This window comes from Oncorhynchus masou, chromosome 23 (genome assembly GCF_036934945.1).
Source record: "Oncorhynchus masou masou isolate Uvic2021 chromosome 23, UVic_Omas_1.1, whole genome shotgun sequence".
NCBI lineage: Eukaryota > Metazoa > Chordata > Actinopteri > Salmoniformes > Salmonidae > Oncorhynchus > Oncorhynchus masou.
The window spans coordinates 21,616,558-21,633,579 of record NC_088234.1 but is presented as its reverse complement, the minus strand read 5'-3'; the positions used below and the strand labels follow the sequence as shown (position 1 = coordinate 21,633,579).

The 17,022-nt window shown below is 40.9% G+C and overlaps 1 pseudogene; it reads right to left on the bottom strand.

Annotated features, from left to right (window-relative positions):
* Nucleotides 1-6,336: 6,336 nt before the first annotated feature.
* LOC135510567 (NADH dehydrogenase [ubiquinone] iron-sulfur protein 2, mitochondrial-like) lies at nucleotides 6,337-16,420 on the bottom strand (annotated as a pseudogene).
* Nucleotides 16,421-17,022: the final 602 nt, after the last annotated feature.

Below are 17,022 nucleotides of genomic sequence, written 5' to 3'. Positions count from 1 at the left end.
GTAGCATACAAAGAAGACATACACTGTCAAAAGTGGGGCATTTTTACCCACAGCTCAACTTCCCCTTTAATCTTCTCACATTTCTCTCTCTAACGACACATACAAAGGAGGTTCACACATACGCAAGTAAATGTTCAAAAATGTATACATTTTCTCTCAAACCGTTAAAAGCTATGTTAAATAAAATACATAAGAGGCCTGGGAAATTATTGGAGACAAAAGTGATTTGACAGATGACTTCTTCAACTCTTCACCGTCTGCTACTTCAATCTTTTCTTCTGACCAATGGTCTCATAGGTATCCGCAGTATGAGGGGTCAGACCCTGAGATAGAGAGACAGGGAGAAAGAGAGAGAGTAAATATGTCATGAAGCAAGGCCCTACAATTTAAACTCCACATATTGACTAAGATAACCTTCACCATCACACATTCATTATCACCATCATCAACTCACCGTATAGATACCCTCCTCCGCTTTCTGTGTCAGAGTAAAAGAGGAAATCCATTAGGAAAAAACACAAGTGTGTGTGTTTGTTTTTTTTAGGCAGTGTGTGAGATTAGCTATTTGGTTTAATGTTAAATGTTAGCCTGGAAATCGCCCTCTGCCCCCAACCCACTGTAAAGCTGTAGTGCAGTAAATGTGTCTGTCTGCGTTATACAGGACTAAATAAATGGATTGCATATATCACGTTACATCGATTTGACCCCCAGCCAACTGCAAGGTGGGTCTTAATGGAGTTGGATGTAGATCATGTTACAGTGTGTTTCTCACCGGTGGCTTTTCTGTCCCAGCCCCAGTCACCGGAACCATCTGTGGGAAAAACTGAGTGTTGAGAGATAGATGGGGTAAGCACTTGGTAGAGACAGAAAGAGGAAACTGAAACAACCCCCTAGCCTCAGGGACTTTAGGCACTTAGATCTGAAAGGATCGGATGGGTAGGATAGGTATAAGCAATATGGTGAAATTTACACCAAACCTTTCAGCGCACAAGGTGGAGCTACTATCATATTGTTTATACCCATGGACATACTGTATTGCACATAAGTATAAAGACTGATCTAAAAACCTATCTTTCAGATCTACACAATGCCAGTTACAGTTGTCATGGCTATTGGATAGGGTATAATAATAATACATTAGGTGGGTGCTTATATTTGTCCTATTTCACACATGTATAAGTGTGTATTAAACACGTGTGAATTGGCAATGTATTTTTTTGCACAACTCCCCCTGATGCACCCTCTGAGAGTGGGTATAGCAAGAAAGAGATCAAAGAGAATTTAGGGAGGCAGGGAAAGAGGGGGATTGGGAAAAAGAAGGACAGAAAGGCAGCTGTACCTTGAGCCTGCAGTAGAGCACGGTGAGGATGATACCGTACAGAAACAAGATACCGTCCAGGATATAGCAGATCTGAGACTCACCCAGGGCCGCTGAGAACAGAGGAGAACACTTTCTATTTACAGGCCGGCCCTCTTGAGGTTTCACCACCATTTGTCATTTAGCAAACTCTCTTATCCAGAGTGACTTAGTCTGAGCATAAAACTAAGGTAGGTAAAAACGACCACATAATATCACAGTTATTGCAAGTGACCTCCAGTAACCAGGGTTGGGAGTAACGGATGACATGTAATCCGTTACATGTAAAAGGTTACAAAAAACAGTAACTGTAATCCGTTATGTTACCAGCAAAATATTGTAATCAGATTACAGATACTTTTGAAAAACTAGAAGATTACTTCGAAGATTACTTTTCAATTCAGAAAGGATGTTTGCAAAAACAATATCTTTGACACTTCTTTGTTTTCTCAATGACATTCAAATCAGCATTGAAAAAAGGCAGCAAGTTTAAATTTGTTCCACATGAGCGAGTCTGACCACAAGTCAGAGACCACTATGATGACACCACAAATGTGTTAGATGGATCGCAGGAATAGGTTTTTGTAGACTACAGTCCAAGCTATGTCTTCCAATTGTGCGACTACTGTTTGCATTCAAAGATGATCCAACTTGAATAAACGCATGGAGGTAAGGATGACAGCAGTGCTGTAGTCTACAGTGATACAGATATCACTTATTATTGATACCTATATAGCGCACTGCTGCTCTCTCATGTAGCAATTTGTGCCTTATGGATGGTGGCTGTTGTGGATGCCTGTTCACAAATCTAAATGTGCATTTGAATCCAATAATGATTGAATTCAAGAAGTTTGAACTGCCTATCAATAATTGTTTTTGAAACCAGTGGACAGCCAGTGAAAAATGTGCTCTTGCAACAGCTGCATAGTGCGGATCCCAGCCTATGGAATAAAAGTCAGGCTTTTATTATTATTGCTCAATCTAATTCATGCTGATAAAAAAAATCCATAGACCTAATGGACACATGCTCAAACTCGTATGCTTTTCATAGTCTTAAAAGGGGCAATCTGTAGTTGCTATATCCATTTAGGGATTTATAAATTATTATATATTAATGTAAGGATATAATTGAATCGTATATGTAGTACAAAGCGATGCGTTAGAAGAAGCCTCCATAATAAACCCATGAAGTACAATTAAACATCCATCTATGGCCAGCTATGTAAACTTTAACATTGATTTATCCTGCAATTGATATCGTTCAATTGGTAACATATTTTTGTCTTCTTCTAATGCCTCTTAAGGGAAAGTAATTTAAAAGTGACTGAATGTAATCAGATTACTACTGAGTTTGGTTAATCCAAAAGTTGCTTTACTAATTACAATTTTTGGACAGGTAACTAGTAACGGATTACATTTAGAAAGTAATCTACCCAACCCTGCCAGTAGCCTTAGTCTATCATGCAAATCTCAAGGTTATCTTTCATTACACGTTTGGCTGTTACCTATCTACTCCTATCCACACCATGTCAAAAAGTATCTTGGCTAATAAATGTTCTTTTTCAGAACCCTCTTTCAAAGATAATTCGTAAAAATCCAAATAACTTCACAGATCTTCATGGTAAAGGGTTTAAACACTGTTTCCCATGCTTGTTCAATGAGCCATAAACAATTAATGAACATTAATGACACTAACAGTTTACAGACGGTAGGCAATTAAGGTCACAGTTGTGAAAACTTAGGACACTAAAGAGGCCTTTCTACTGACTCTGAATAACACCAAAAGAAAGATGCCCAGGGTCCCTGCTCATCTGCTTGAACGTGCCTTCGTCATGCTGCAGGACTGCAGATGTGGCAAGGGAATATATTGCAATGTCCGTACTGTGAGACGCCGAAGACAGCACTGCTCATTCTGTGCGTGATTTCCTTCAAGACAGGAATGTCAGTGTTCTGCCATGGCCAGCGAAGAGCCTGGATCTCAATCCCATTGAGCACGTCTGGGACTTGTTGGATCTGAGGGTGAGGGCTAGGGCCATTCCCTCCAGAAATGTCCAGGAACTTGCAGGTGCCTTGGTGGAAGAGTGGGGTAACATCTCACAGCAAGAACTCGCACATCTGGTGCAGTCCACGAGGAGGAGATGCACTGCAGTACTTAATGCAGCTGGTGGCCACACTAGATACTGACTGTTACTTTTGATTTAGACCCCCTCTTTGTTCAGGGACACATTATTCCATTTCTGTTAGTCACATGTCTGTGGAACTTGTTCAGTTTTTGTCTCAGTTGTTGAATCTTGTTATGTTCATACAAATATTTCCGTATGTGAAGTTTGCTGAAAATAAAAGCAGTTGACAGTGAGGACGTTTCTTTTTTTGCTGAGTTTGTCATTCTGTACTGACAAGTAGGCTTTGATCATCGTCATAGCACAAATTTGTCAGCAAAGCGGACACCCTAATCTTATAGGAGTGGCTATACAGTATATGCAAAATCAACTCTTGTGGCATTATATTCACTAAATATCAGTATCCCCCCTCAAGAATTTAGGTTTTGGTTATAGACGTGGGCATAAGCCAAAGTAAACATGTATCTGTTGCAAAGCTTACCCCGGGCTCAGACCATTTACAGTAAATAATGTGGCTTCACTTTAACCTGATTCAACTGATTGCAAAGCCCCCAGAGATTAATGTAAAGAACAAAATTCCAGCAACTCTTCACTGATTGACCTAATTCTGACAAGTACTTGTCCAGTGGTGTCTTTGCTAATGATCTCAGTGATCTTTTGTCCTATTGCGTGTATTGGAGACGGCAAACAGATTAACACTGACCCTGGTATAATTATGAAGAGACATTTAACATGTTTTTCTTCATGAAAGTATTACTCTGAATGTTTCTCTAGCAGCGGCATGCCTGACCCTGAATTAGATCAAGAATTGTTCTCATCTATTTGAATATCTCTGACAAACACGCTTCCTTTAAACACAGAGCAAAACATGATAAATCCTTGGTTCTCTAAAGAAATTTCAGATGTTATGAGAAATCAGGCCTTGACCAAGGCTAGAAAAACAGACTGTGTAGCTGATTGGAATTTTTCAGGCAGTTGAGAAATAGATGCACTTCCTCAATCAAGAAAGATAAATCTAGCTACTTTCTACATTCTTAGACTCTGCTGGTGATCTGTCTACATTTTGGAAAACGGTTAATGTACTGAAGGAAATTCCTCTCCATCCCTGCCTAAGAAAGTTGTGCCAGACTCATCATTACTGAGAAAAATTAGACAAGTGATGCTTTTAATCAGCATTTAATATATATATTTTTTATTTGAAATAAATGGTGGTTTAACCGACCCAGGTCAGCCGGTCAACTGCCTACCCCTCTCCCAGTCTCCAGTTGGCTCGATGGAAGTTCCATCAACTTCAAGTTAACCTTTTCATGCCAACAACTTTCTTCTTGTGATGTGCTCGATGGCTTGAGCAAGATTGATGTGATTTTGTAATTTTTTTTAATGGTGCTGCTTTGCTTGATCCTTTTTTGCTGCAGCTTTCTGCTCCTCTGACTTTTATCTTACAATTTTTTCTGGTACCATCCCTAGGGTCTGGAAGGTGGCCCATATACTCCCCCTTCACAAATGTGGTGACCCATGTGACATAAATAATTATTACACAGCTCATTCAAATAACCAACTCATCAAGCTTTAATTACTTGAATCAGCTGTGTAGTGTTAGGTGGAAAAAACAAAACGTGCCAGAACCGAGTTTGGGAAACCATGCAGTATACATCATTGCATTTTTGTATTAGAATGTAGGCTGGCCTTCCTTGTAGATCAGTGCATTGCGCTCTTGCATAAACTTCCACCATACCTTAACCCATTGTTAAGCTATAGATGTCCAGGCTACCAGACCCAGGCTCAGGGGTGGCTAAGTCTGAAAACCTCTTCGATCTCCACTGAGTTAGGTAGATCTTCCTTTAGGTCATTTTGCACCTTATGTGGAATGATCTAAAATACACTTTAAAAATGGAAAGAATTGGTGCCTCTAGGGCATTTCAGACAGTTGCGAGGGGACCTTTTTACTGCTTGTTGTGTATTGTGCATAACAACATGTATTTTAATGTGTATATGAATGTGTCGTGTAATGTCTTCATTATATTTTGATATGTATTGTGGGTTCATCTGGAAAAGAGATCGTGGTCTCAGCATTGACTTCCTGTCAAAATAAAGCTAGATAGTTAGTGATAGCATTATGTATGAAAATGTCAGCACTATTTCCTCCTCTGTCGCAAGTGTTAAAAGAGGACCGATGTGGCAATGGCTTCGCTTCTGCTTTCACAGAAATGGCCCTGAACTATACGTAGATTTCTCTCCATCAGACAATGATTTTGCCCTCTAGAGAATGATATAATCACCTGTCCTACACTTATATTTAAAAAAAAGCACATTTTGCATCTAAAATAAATCTATAAATAAAACAAGGTTAAAAACAACCATGAGCAAAACCATTTACAAACAAAGAGTTCTACTATGATTTACTTAATTTTGGGGAAGGATACATTAACATGTTACCCACTTCAATAATTATTGAAACATGTCGTTACAGGGTTTCTATGAACAAAAAATTGTCAATAATTCATATTACCAAATAAAAGTTCAATGAGTTCCAAAGAGATTACATTTTCAAATATTTTTACCCGACATATGCTCTGGACCTGCCCATGAGATCTGATCTTAACCGTAGGACTCAACCAAGATTCTTTATCATTCACAATATTTACAAATATTTAGTCCAGTGTGGGACTAGATTTAGTTGCAATTACAACTAAACAGAAACTGTTTTGCTCATTCCTCATCATGTTAATCCCAGACATACATTTTCATAACCAAGGTCAATACCAATCAGCGGTTATAGTATCAAACTCCATACTCACTAGCAGTGCCAAAGCTCATCCACAGAGGAAGAGCTGAAAGAACTAGGAATCTGCCTTCCATCACAGCAACAGGTACACAAAAGTACACAGCAACAGATGATTTTTTTACTGGACGTCTGACTGCTCAGTCAGTAAAAAGCATGTAGGTTGAGCAGGGCTGAAGAGTTAGTGGTTTGAGGTGATGACGTAGTGTTGCAAAGAAAGCCAGGGTAAAGCAGGGGTGGGAAGTTGTGGTCGAGCTCAGTCCATTTAGTTTTGTGCAACAGGGCATTGAGAAAAAAATATCACACGTTAAAAAAAATTCTGAAGTGCTTACAGTATATTTCTATTTCAAGAGACTAACCATGAGAAAATTACACCATTAGACAGATCAGTAAAAATAGTTATTAGGTGTATCATTGAAGTGTCACAGTTTACGAGTTTGTCACTACAGATCATAGAAATAATACACTATGTGAGGATACGGACAGGGCCTTCATCTGAGACAGATTGTGAAGACTGAAAGGGGAGAAATCCTCTTCAGAGGGGAACCATTGTTATCAACACAACAGTCTTTTGTTTTAACTTAACGGTCAACTTCTCCAAAAACAATGTCCTGGGTTCCTGTCACAAGAGGAAAAACAATCAAATCGTTTGTTAAAACTCAATCATACATTAACCATAAATATTTTAACAGGAATCACACAAATAGAATTGCTGTATGAGTTATAAGTATACTAATAATCAATGGTTTCACTGATAACGTAAGGGTCATGTTCAGCAAGGATACTTTTTGGGGAAACAGAGGGTTACTACATGAACTTGTCCTATATAACAGATTTTTGTTTTTCCATTGCAACACATTTTTCTGCAATGTGCTCTACTGAACACGACCAAGTAGAAACATGTCTTACCAATAATGGCCACCACATCAGCCAGCATGTGTCTTTTAGCCATCATATCCAGGGCAGCCTGGGGAAGACATCACAAAACTATTAACCAACTATCAACCCATTACAGTCTACAAGAGGGGAGGGGGGGATGCTACTAAGCTATATGGAATTGTTTTAGAAGGTCACACCAAGGATCATTTTGCAATTAGATTTTGCTATTTTGAAGTATCAAAAGAAAATATAAAAAAAAAATATTAGATGAAAAATATGGATTTGGCCTTACTGCCTTTATTTAGCCCATATAAACGCATAGAATAACAAATTCACTACAAGGAACAACAGATATTTTATTTTGGGGGGGGCGGGGGAACTAAAGGAAGTTTGTTCTGAACTGTCTGTCCTATATCTGAGAGATGTATAAAGTATAAGAAAGAACACACACATACAAACATACACATGTTTAACCCCTTATTATTTTGCACTAAACAGCCTCCATTTTTTAAAACTGGTACTGGGGGACCTTCAGATAATTCTTGTGAGGCCTGTGGGTGTCCTAGAGCAAAACAACAGACATGTACATGTTGGGGAAAGTCTCATCTTTCCACAAATTAGTGTGTAGCCCAAACGCAAAGGACAGAAGTTGGCAGATCATCTGTATCGACTTCAGACGAGTCCCAAGACTCGTGGGGTGGGGTCGTAGAGCAAAACTGAGAACACTATTGTGTTCGTGAGTCTCATCTACCCATAAAGGGGTCATAATAGTTTTCTCGGCCAAACCGACAATTTCGCGATAAGACCGATTTTTGGGATGTCTCATGGTCTGACAAACCTTGATGTTGCTTTGCCACCTTCCACCGCAGTTGCGCAAGGCCGACACGGTGGATTAAAACGCAACCCATGCAAAAACAGATCTCTCTACTTTAGACAGAATTTAACAGGGATTTGTTAAATAATGCTAATTCGATGTTAGCGGGGCAGGGACATCGACTCTAAGGGGAATGAACTAGAAGTAGCATTGAGGAAGTAGTTTAACGCATTGAATAATTAATAACTACATTGAACAATGCGGGGTGTGAAGTCTGTAAGTGTGTGAGTGTGCATGCGTAGTTTAAACTCCCGTACCAGATGAGCGAATCCTGGAGCTTTGATTTTGCAGCGGTAGGGCCTGCTGGAGCCGTCAGACACCAGATACACACCAAACTCTCCCTGAACGAGACAGGAGATTGCATTACACAACAGCCCCACCTAAAGCACATTACATTCAATGTCTTCATCTACCTACACAGGGACTACAGATTAGAATTAGCCGGCTGGTTAGATCTGGTACATTGTACCTGGCTGTCAAATACATGTAATATCTGCAATAAAGGACACAATATTGTGTTTGATCTATAGGCATCATATGACCTACAAATTGGACCAGGTGAAGGAGAATCTCACCATTAGTAATGGAAAACTGCACTTATCAAATTGCCTCAGTATTTGAGGATAGGTGAAATACAGAGAGCGTCTCAAATCCGTTATATCTATGTCTGTCTGAGGAAGGGAGGGCTTACTTTGGGTGCTTCTACTGCTGTATATGTAGATCCCGGGGGGCACCTGGTAACCCTCTGTGTACAGCTTAAAGTGATGGATCAGAGACTCCATGGACATCTAACATGGGAACATAATTAAACCACCATTGCAACTGATGTTAATGCTTATTTAATAGACGCAATGTGCAACACTCCACCGTACACATAGAAATCAGGGCTTATAAAGTTTGACTATAGAGTAAAGCGGATATAGTCTGAGGATGATCTAAAATGTCCTAAAATAAATCCTTTTTTCCTGCAGTTTCCTTGGGTTTTTCGAAAGGCGCTTTAAATCCAATGCATTTTTATTCCAAATAAAATTTCAGCCATTAAATGAGTCTCACCTTCATCTCAGATCTCTTGGGCAGGGCCACCTTGGCGTCATCCACTTTGCTCTCTCCTGCTGGCATCTTGTTGAGGGCCTCGATCATGATCCTGAGACTCTGCCTCATCTCCTCCACCCTGCACAGGTACCTGACCAACACCAAGGAGGAAAGGAAGGAGATGTAAATAAATAAATAATTCTGTCAATAGAATGTGATATATATAAAATCACATTTTATTGACAGATACCAGTTAGATATGTAGATGGAGGAATGGGGGATTGTTGAACCACTACTTCCAGTGACATACAGTACCAGTCAAAAGTTTCTACAAACCTACTCATTCAATGGTTTATCTTTATTTGTACTAGTTTCTACATTGTAGAATAATAGCGAAGACATCAAAACTATGAAATAACACATATGGAATCATGTAGTAACCAAAAATGTGTTAAACAAATCAAAATATATTTTAGATTCTTCAAAGTAGACAACTTTTGCCTTGACAGCTTTGCACACTCATTGCACACTCCACCAGCTTCACCTGGAATGCTATTCCAACAGTCTTGAAGGAGTTCCCACATATGCTGAGAACTTGTTGGCTGCTTTTCCTTCACTCTGCAGTCCAACTCATCCCAAACCATCTCAATTGGGTTGAGGTGGGGTGATTGTGGAGGCAAGGTCATCTGATGCTGCACTCCACTCTCCTACTTGGTCAAATAGCCCTGACACAGCCTGGAGGTGTGTTTTGGGTCACAGTCCCACTAAGCGCAAACCAAATGGAGTGGCGTATCGCTGCAGAATGCTGTGGTAGCCATGCTGATTAAGTGTGCCTTCGATTCAAAAATAAAAAAAATCTGTCACCAGCAAAGCACCCCCACATCTCCTCCTCCATGCTTCACAGTGGGAGCCAGACATGCGGAGATCATCCGTTCACCTACTCTGCGTATCACAAAGACAAGGCAGTTGGAACCAAAAAGCTCAAATTTGGACTCATCAGACCAAAGGACAGATTTCCACAGGTCTAATGTCCATTGCTCATGTTTCTTGGCCCAAGCAACTCTTCTTCTTATTGGTGTCCTTTAGTAGTGGTTTCATTATAGCAATTTCGACCATGAAGGCCTGATTCACGCAGTCTCCTCTGAACAGTTGATGTTGAGATGTGTCTGTTACTTGAACTCTGAAGCATTTATTTGGTATGCAATCTGAGGTGCAGTTAACTCTAATGAAATTATCCTATGCAGCAGAGGCAACTCAGGGTCTTCATTTCCTGTGGCGGTCCTCATGAGAGTCAGTTTCATCATAGCGCTTGATGGTTTTTGCAACTGCACTTGAAGAAATGTTTAAAGTTCTTGACATTGTCCAGATTGACTGTTCTTCACGCCCGACTAGCATCACCACCCTGGATGGTTCCGACCTAGAATATGTGGATATCTACAGGTACCTAGGTATCTGGCTCGACTGTAAACTCTCTTTCCAGACTCATATCAAACATCTCCAATCTAAAATCAAATCTAGAGTTGGCTTTATATTCCGCAACAAAGCCTCCTTCACTCATGCCGACAAACTTACCCTAGTAAAACTGACTATCCTACCGATCCTCGACTTCGACGATGTAATCTACAAAATAGCTTCCAATACTATACTCCGCAAACTGGATGCAGTTTATCACAGTGCCATCTGTTTTGTAACTAAAGCACCTTATACCACCCACCACTGCGACCTGTATGCTCTAGTCGGCTGGTCCTCGCTACATATTCGTGGCCAGACCCACTGGCTCCAAGTCATCAACAAGTCCATGCTAGGTAAAGCTCCGCCTTATCTCAGTTCACTGGTCACGATGGCAACACCCACCCGTAGCACCGCGCTCCAGCAGGTGTATCTCACTGATCATCCCTAAAGCCAACACCTCATTTGGCTGCCTTTCCTTCCAGTTCTCTGCTGCCTGTGACTGGAACGAATTGCAAACATCTCTGAAGTTGGAGACTTATCTCCCTCACCAACTTTAAACATCTGCTATCTGAGCAGCTAACCGATCGCTGCAGCTGTACATAGTCCATCGGTAAATAGCCCTCCCAATTTACCTACCTCATCCCCATACTGTTTTTATTTATTTACTTTTCTGCTCTTTTGCACACCAGTATCTCTACCTGCACATGACCATCTGATCATTTATCACTCCAGGGTTAATCTTCTAAATTGTAATTATTCGCCTACCTCCTCATGCCTTTTGCACACAATGTATATAGACTATTTTTTTCTACTGTGTTATTGACTTGTTTATTGTTTACTCCATGTGTAACTCCGTGTTGTCTGTTCACACTGCTATGCTTTATCTTGGCCAGGTCGCAGTTACAAATGAGAACTTGTTCTCAACTAGCCTACCTGGTTAAATAAAGGTGAAAAAAAAAAAAAAAAAAGTAATGGACTGTCATTTCGCTTTGCTTATTTGAGCTGTTCGTGTCATAATATGGACTTGGTATTTGACCAAATAGGGCTATCTTCTGTATATCCCCCTACCTTGTCACAACACAACTGATTGGCTCAAACGCATTAAGGAAACAAATTCCACAAATTAACAAGGCACATCTGTAAATTTAAATGCAACTCAGTACCTACCACATGAAGCTGGTTGAGAGATTGCAAAGAGCGTGTAAAGCTGTCATCAAGGCAAAGGGTGGCTACTTTGAAGAATCTCAAATATAATGTATATATAAAATATATATATTTTGATTAACACTTTTTTGGTTACTACATGAATCCACATTGTTATTTCATAGTTCTATATCTTCACAATACTTAGACAGCAGCATACCACCCTGCAATCTACTGCTGGCTAGCTTCTGAAGCTAAGCAGGGTTGGTCCTAGTTGGTCTCTGGATGGGAGTCCAGATGCTGCTGGAATTAGTGTTAGAGGGCCAGTAGGAGGCAATATTTCTTCTGGTCTACAAAAACATCCCAATGCCCCAGGGCAGTGATTGTGTAGGGTGCAGTCTTTCAGATGGGATGTCCTGACTAAACGGGTGTCCTTACTCTGTGGTCACTAAAGATCCCATGGCACTAATTGTAAGAGTAGGGGTGTTAACCCTGGTGTCCTGACTAAATTCCCAATCTAACTCTCATACCTAATCATCCCCAGCTTACAATTGGCTCATTCATCCCTGTAACTATTCCCCAGGTTGTTGCTGTAAATGAGAATGTTTTCAGTCAACTTAGCGGGTTAAAAGAAGAGGATAATAGGAGTTACCTGTCATAGCAGTCTCCCTTGCTGCCAATGGGGATGTCAAACTCCACCTTGTCATAGGGCTGAGACTTCCCCAGGTCCCACTTGATGCCTGAACCCCTCAGCATCACACCACTGACAGACAAGCAGTTAGTTACAGATGTCATTAGGTTTTCAACTGTTTGAGAGTAAGAGAGTGCATATAGACACACACTACCGTTCAAAAGTTTGGGGTCACTTAGAAATGTCCTTGATTTCCATTGGCCACTGCCTAGAAGGCAGCTTCATCAAATAGTACCCGCAAAACACCAGTCTCAACGCGAAGAGGCGACTCCAGGATGTTTGCCTTCTAGGCAGAGTTCCTCTGTCCACTGTGTGTTCTTTTGCCCATCTTGATCTTTTATTGGCCTGTCTGAGATATGGCTTTTTCTTTGCAATCCCGGAGTCATCTCTTCACTGTTGACGTTGAGATGGGTGTTTTGCAGGTACTATTTAATGAAGCTGCCAGTTGAGGACTTATGAGGCGCTTGTTTCTCAAACTATTGCTTCTTTAAAATCAGCACAACAAACTTGGATTAGCAAGCACAACGTGCCGGCTGCTGATAGAGGCCATCAGTACACCTATGTAGATAACCCATTAAAAAAAAAAAAATCAGCCGTTTCCAGCTACAATAGTCATTTACAACATTAACGTCTACACTGAATTTCTGATCAATTTGATGTTATTTTAATGGGCAAAAATGTGCTTTTCATTCCTAAGTGCCCCCAAACTTTTGAATGGTAGTGTAGAGATATATATATAAATACACACACATATTTGCCTCAGCTAAAGCCATAGTTGAGTGCGTCCTCAGCAGACAACCCCAAGTCCACAGTTCGGTTCTTCCAGATACGGTTGTTGCTCAACATCTCCTCCACCTCGTCTATTCTGATGGAAAAGTTCTTGCACCACTCGTTGATGTCATCCATTAGCCCCAGTGGCATGTCCTGGAACAAACAGATAACACAATCTTTGTTTTATAGCCACCATTACATCACATACATTGAATCCATAGCTGTAGGGTAAAGTTTCCCCTAGATGCTGATCTTGGGTCAGTTTTGCGTTACGGTTAAGGTTAGGATTGGGGGAGAGGATGCTGATCCTAGATTTGGACCTAGGGGAGCCCTCGCCTGGTGTACTCCTCCAGGTCTGACGTAGGCTGCATGCATCCTGGCCCCTGAGACACGCTCATAGAACTCAAACATCTAGAAGGATAGAGACAAGACAGAACATCCTAAAAAAAAACATACCTGTGAATGAACTCAAAATGGCTTCTACAGCAAACCTTTATTTACACAAGTCAATTAATAACAAATTCTTATTAACAATGACAAACTGTGCCTTATCAACTCAAAGGTCATACACTAGCCTACCCAGTGCCCTCACCTTTTCCCTCTCCTCAAACATCCGAAGAAAGGGGTCATGGCTCCGATGGCCAGGGCGTGCGTGGTGATGGCCATGATGTGGTTCATGATACGAGTCAGCTCTCCGAAAAGAACTACAACACAGAAAAACACACTGAAAATGCATACTTACTTCACTACTGCTGCCCCTCTTCTGCCTGTGTGAAGATTGCATTCTATGACAGGCCACATTCCCTCTGTGTATCCATGTTGACTGTTGAACTTGAATACCCATGTTGACTGCGATCTACTGCCCCCTAGTGACCTTGTATAAAATGGCAAATTGGTCCAGATCTTACAAGGTTATGCTTCTCACGCTTGTTACTGTCGTGCTGGTAAAGGAGGGAGGTGCAGCACTTTTCTAACTGCAAATGTTCATCCCTGATTCAAAATGTACCCTCATCTCTAAGCCTAAATTAAGGGCAAAAAGCTTATATACTTGGCTTGATTATTAGTGATTCACTCAAAACCAAAATGTCAGCAAACCATCTGAAATAGGAAACCCATTTTATGTTGCAAAACATTTTGCACCGGTGTGCACTAATGAATACCTGACATAGTGGTATATTTTTCCTTTCTGGCATGGTCATCTAGCAGCACCTAGTCTCACCTCTGATCCACTGTGCACTGGGTGGGGCCTGGATGTTGAGCAGCTTCTCCACGGCCAGAGAGTAGGCCTGCTAGTTACACATCATGGATATGTAGTCCAGCCCGTCAAAGTAGGGCAGCGCCTAAAGTGCACACACATCAATGCAATTCCTCCAATAAAAACATGCCTGATACAGAAGAGTCTAAACATGCATCATGTACACTACAAGCTAGGACACTGATGCAAGTTACTTTCAGCCAATTTTCATAACCGCTGCGCATACCTTACCATCTCTAGGTGTACTATAACAGGGTAGCAACTACATACCTGCAGGTAGGTCTTGTACTCGATGAGTTTCTCTGTGCCGCAGGCCCACATGGGGATCACACTTCTTCACCAACTCCCCGCTGATGTCAAGCACCAGACGCAGCACGCCGTGGGCAGCGGGGTGCTGGGGCCCAAAGTTAATGGTCAGGTTAGACACCTCCTTCTCCATAGGAGCATCTTTATCTGTAGAGAGAAAGAGTGGTTGAGAGAAGAGTCAGCAACTCTTGGAGGACAGTGGAAGTTGATAAGAAAGATTATTGTTAAAAAGTAAAACCAATGCGTTTCGGCTCTTGGCCTTTATCAGGGATTTGCAGATAGAGAGGTTGCAGAGGGGCTAGTTGGTTTGGAATTCATGCATACGAGTTGAGATAAAGCTATATGTAGAACGACTATCATAAAGTCACAGTGTATGACATGGAATGACTAAATCTATAATAAAGTGATCAAGTCACTGGCTGTGTTAAGAAACCACTGAACCACTTTGACTAAGTGCAAATGGTTCAATGAAATAGGAGGCAATAAAATACAAATACCATACATATCAATATTTGGTCTATAACTAGCCTATTCATAGGGGTATACCATTCCATGGTGGGGGGGACCCATTTATCAGTGATGGCGCTGGGATACATCACTGCCCCGTCCACTCCACATCTGGCTGCCATTGTTTCTGTCTAGAAGAAAAGAACAAGCAACCATGATGTGTCAATGGGGAATCAGTACTGTTTCTAAGGCACAGTGTGGGTGTTGTTTAGCCAGTGTCTAACCTACAAAGGCTCTTGAGGTAAGCCAACTCAGTCTTGAGCAACCACAAGTGCCAAGGAAACACCTCGTAATGATGACAGAGGTAAGGGCTGGTCATTATTATGCTCTAGGTCAGCCAAAACAGACAGGTCACTAATCACATTTCACACAGCAGGGGTTGGCAGGGTCCATAGCCTAATTGTCAAGGCACAAACGTATGAAACATACTCCCTGCTGGCTCTCCCCCCTTGAAAAGCCTGAACTGTTTCAAGTTACTGTCTTACACGTATTGATGTTTGACTCTGAAGTGTTGTTGACCTCAATGATGTAAATGAAACTTCACATAACTTCAGCTAAGTAGCTAACGTTAGCTAAACGTGTTGATGTTGAGTAACGTCAGCTAACTAGAACAAGTCAAGGTGGACAGCTAGCTAGCCTGGAATTCAGACCTGTTTGGTGCCAACATTCCAATCCTTGTGCAATGTTTTTCAGACGACAGTGAAAATAATGCATTTCATTTACTTCAGCACATTAACAAATTGTTAGGTACTATGCTAGCTAATTAGTTCACTAGCAAGATGACAAGCCGGTCACGAATGTGCTGCTATTAACTCAAAATCCACATGATTCGGCGAAATAGCGGACTGAACTCGACCGTGAAGGAAGCTCAAGTAGCTAACCGGTTGGCTAAATAACTAAAAGTAACACGCAGCCAAACTTTCAAGCTGTTTAACGTTACAGCAACTATACAACAGTCACGTTTGACATAACATAAGAAACTTCGATCTAGATGTAGGGTGGGCTGTTAAGTCTGATCGAAAAAAGAAAAAACGCTGTTATATGGTGAGCAGGTAAGCCCTATGGACTCATTTTCTAGCTTGCTAATACTAGCGTTAGCTAAAGTAGCGGTTAGGTGACAGTATTATTATTTAATTTATCAAAAATGTAACATCTCACCTATTTTGCAGGACAGTGCAACCAGGGCTGACCATATTACTATTTAAAATACATTTTGTTGAAGCTAAGCGACCTCAATACTGTCCCCGCCATCTTGGCGGTCGTCATCCTCTGGAGAATGTAAATCCGACTCCAACCCCAAAAGGTGCATTACCGCCACCAATTGGACAGAGTAAAAAAAGGTACAAATAAAACCCATTCTTTATAGGAAAAACTTAATCCTCCAAAAATAAAACAATAAAAACCACACTGACAAAACCAAAACAAGTACATTTCTTTATTCCTTCCTTCCTTCAAATCTCAATTCTCAAGCCCTATGACCTGAGAGGAAGGTACTCCGCCAAGAAGTCTTTCAGTCCCATGAACCATTCCGCCGCATCCACAATAATATCTATTTTCTTGGATTTCCTCTCCACTTTGGCAGTGCCATTAATCACCATAGTTAAATTCCTAGGAAGTTTCCCATCTCCTCAAAAGTATCTCTGGCTGTGCAGTCGGCAACAATGATTTTCTTATTTTTTTGGTTTGGGAAGCAAAGATGAGTTATGTTACTGCCACCTATCGTACTGAAATATAATGGAAGTTGGCGCTCGAAAAATTGTGTGACAATACTCCATAAGAATTTTTATGATAGTGGAAAGAAGTTAAAATTGTTAGTGTTGAAAATTTGACGCTAGTGTATTGTACAAGTATAA